The following is a 4,062-nucleotide window of genomic DNA, read 5'->3' as shown; positions in this document are numbered from 1 at the left end:
CCCATGGCTGATCCGGCTGTAGACACATGTCTTGAAATAAAGACCATCGCCGAGCAGTAAGATGTATGCGAATATCCAATACAGCCGTTCCACCCATTCGTTTGGGTGTAGTCACATGGTCCCAAGACACCCAAACTTGGCCCCGTAAATTCCCTTGTTTTTTCCATAGCATGAAACGCAAAGGTTGCATAAGATGTCCCAAAGTCTTCTTAGACCAAGGCAAAAGTGGTAGGAAAAAAGAGACCATGCCAGTCATTATTACCTGTGCTACTTTGAGGCGAACATGAATCGGCCAGGCTTGAGATTTCCAATACATAAATTTGTCATGAATGCTCCCCGCAATCCACTCCAGTAAGTCCACATGACTCACATCTACAGCAATGGGATACCCCAAGTGTCTAGTAATGCTCCCTCTCGGAATGACCTTCCCTTTCCAACCAAGACCTTGAAGATCAACTTCAGTGCAACTCAAAAGGGCTGATTTACGAAAATTAATATGCAATCCAGATGCCCTGCCATATAAAGACCATGCAGCCATGGCACGTGCCACATTAGCCTTGTCTGCCCTCAAAAACATAAAAGAGTCATCCGCGAGAGCCTGACCGACAAGCTGCTTATTATTGGGAAGACGGAGCCCAACTACTTCTCCATCTATAGCCAGCTGATCCAGCAATGAAAGAATCGGATGTGTCACTATTGCAAACAACAACGGGCTGAGGGGACATCCCTGTCGTAAAGACCTCGACAAGGGGACATCGTCTGTTACTCCACCATTTATCATGATCCTAGTTTGTGCATGCATACTTATCATAAGATGAGCCCAGACATTCTTGGACCAAAACCCATAGCGTGCATAAGCTTATGCAAGAAGGACCAACTCACATAATCATATGCTTTTTCCAAATCTAGTTGTATCATGACCACTTCTTGTTGGGTAGCCTTGGCATAATCAATACCCATCTGTACATTAAGAATATTATGCAAGATATTACGACGTTGGATGATACCATATTGATGTGGATGAATAAGCTTTGGAAGCACATGTTGTAAACGATTAGCAAGTATCTTTGTGAAGATCTTGTACATGGATCCCATCAAAGAAATTGGTCTCCAATGTGCCCATTCCAATGGAGATGCGACCTTCGGCAAGAGGCGAATAATACCAATTTTCCAATCATCCGGCATATGGCTCGTCCTCCAGATCTCTTGACAGATAGCTCTTATTGGAGACTTCAGCTTATCAGCATATTTCTTAAAAATTTCATTGGCAAGACCATCCCAACCTGGACTTTTCCCACGGGGAAAATGTACCAATACATTCTCCACCTCCCCCTCGGTAATATCTGCCTCCAATTCCTCAACCCAAGAAGGAAGCACCTGACCTCTAACAAGATCAAACAAAATATTCCTAGCATTCAACTGGATCAGAAACCTCCTCTAGCGAGCTAAACAAAGTAGAGAAAAACAGTGTGCAAGAGTGAATCACAGATTATGGATCTGTCAAAATACATCCATCGGCTTTCTTTACCCGAACCACATTTTCCCGCGCATACTTTTGTTGTAATTTTGCAAAGAATTTGTGGCTTTGGCAGCTACTATCCAGTAATGCATCTTGGCGGGCAAACAATTTATATTTAACATATTCTTCATCTTCCAAATCAGCCAAATGCTTAGAAAGCCACACCAATGCAGCTTCAACATCTAAATTAAGTGGACCATTCATAGCAACCTCTTGCAGTTGAGCATGTAAATTTTGCATGTTGCGCAAGTATTCCCTCCTAGCACACGTGTAACGAATCCCATATTGCCTAGAAAGAGAACGCATATTGTGAGCACATATCGCCCAAGCATTCATCCCCTCGAAAGGCACTCGATACTCAAAATGTTGGATCAGCTGTAACATAAACTTATCAAACAGCTCATGATCCAAAAAAGACTGATTGAATCGAAGAGGTAGCTTACCCAATAAAGCCTTATAAGCATCCATTGGATGATGAATTAACTCTAGAACCAGAGGGAAATGATCTGACAAGGTATATTTCCGGTCCACCCACATTTGCACAACTTCTGGAAGAAACAAATCGTTTTGTAGAACATACATACGATCTAGCCGTGACGATGTCCCAAGATACTGTATAGAATGATAAGTGTATCCCCTCTTCCCTAGATGGACCCATTCCCACATGTCTTGTTGCAAAGCCAAAGCTGCTAATGCATCCCAACATTCACGTTCCAGAGCATCCATAACCGAACGAGGGGTAGAGGCATGCGTACGTTCCGTGCAAGCATTAAAATCCCCCATCATAAAACTAGGTTTCGAAATGCATATCCGCTTAAGGTCCTCCCACAGTACACGTCTCTCCCTCGAATTAGTCGGGGCATAAACACCTAGCAGCCAAAGAGGCTCGTCTTCAAAAAGGATCTCGATACCCAAAAATCTGCCCCTCACATCATGCAACACCACTGATGGCTGCAAACTAGACCGCACAACAAACATCACTCCCGAATTGGATTTAGGATTACCACTATGAAATACATGAAAGTCCTTATATACATAAGACTGACCAGCCATTCTATGTTGCTTGTGCTCAACCACACAAAGCACATCCCACTGCTCCACATACAAAGTACGCCATAATGAAAATAACTTTTCTGTCGACGATACACCTCTAACATTCCATTGAGCAATCTTCATGAAACAACAAAGCAGTTAACATGAAGAGGGACCAGCAAGCAGCCCTTCTCTATGACCTTCCTGTTGCTTATGAATTTCCAACCATACAGCCTTCAACATATCTTCCACATTTTGAGTCCCCTTACCTCCCATTCGTGAAGTGGAAGGATCTAGCCTATTGCTAGAAAGTGGGAGTCTCTCATCCCAAGGAGGCACCAAAACTCCCTGCTGATCAAACACTAGAGATGAAGACCAAGGTTGTGTCCCTCTGCCATTTTGAGGACGTAAATTGTAGCGGGATTGTCGCTCTATCCCCATGGATCCATTATCGACATATCCACCACGATTAGCAAACTAAACAGATCTCGGTCGTTGTTGTCCTGTCCCCACTCGGGCTCCCATTGGCCTTGTAACATAAGTAAGGCCTTCCCGCACATCATTCCTTGGCCTAAGATCAGGCCCATTCTGCGTAGGAGGCTAATTTTGTCTATGTCCTTTACGCACCACTTCCACCCACCCTCCATTGACCACCTCTTTGGCCTTTTGTTGAGCAATAAAATCGCCTGCAGGAGTCCCTGAAATTACATTGTGTTCCAAATGCATGGGCATCTGAGGCGGAGTAGGATCATCCACTGCAACTACATTCTGTTGCCTAATGTTCTCCATATGAGAGTTATCAGGTTGCCCGATATGCACGTCATTGTTTTGTGGACATTCAGATACAAAATGACCTATTTCCCCGCATTGAAAGCAATGGCCAGCAAAAGCACCCCATTTCAATTTATAAACCAAAGAAGACATTTGTGGAGATATAACCTTGAAATACCCAGGGCCAGATTTTTCAGTATCCCACAACATGCAAACTCGATTATGATTTCTAGAAGCCATTCGAGGTTCCACCAAAACCTCACCAATGCTACGTAATAAAGCAGGCAATTTTGGCCATAGCATCGGAGGGAAGTCAACCACCTCCACCCAGATGGGGCACGCTTGTTTCAAGGCATCTTTGTATTCAGCCATAGGACTTAGTGGTCACCCTATCTAACTTAACTCCATTGAACCATGACCAATATTTCAGCCAACAAGCTTCATTATAGGCAGTACTAATTAATTGAGGGTGGGAGATCCCAATTAAATTGATGCACACTTATCATATTCTAGATAATAATAATTAAGGTTTAAACCACTAAATTTAAAAGCAAAAGTTCTACCATAATTTAATTGGGGATGAGAGTCCCTGTTAAATTGATGCACACTCATCACATTCTAAATAGTGAATTATCACACCCAATATCTATTATATTTCAAAGATAGACAAACATATGTGAATATCACACTAATATTTAATGTAGGTTCAATATTTCAAACATATATGAATGTATCTTCTT

This window comes from Cibotium barometz, chromosome 62 (assembly GCF_041138505.1).
Source record: "Cibotium barometz isolate CiBa-2024 chromosome 62, ASM4113850v1, whole genome shotgun sequence".
Classification (NCBI taxonomy): Eukaryota; Viridiplantae; Streptophyta; class Polypodiopsida; order Cyatheales; family Cibotiaceae; genus Cibotium; species Cibotium barometz.
The sequence above is the reverse complement of the archived record's forward strand: the minus strand, read 5'-3'. Positions refer to the sequence as shown.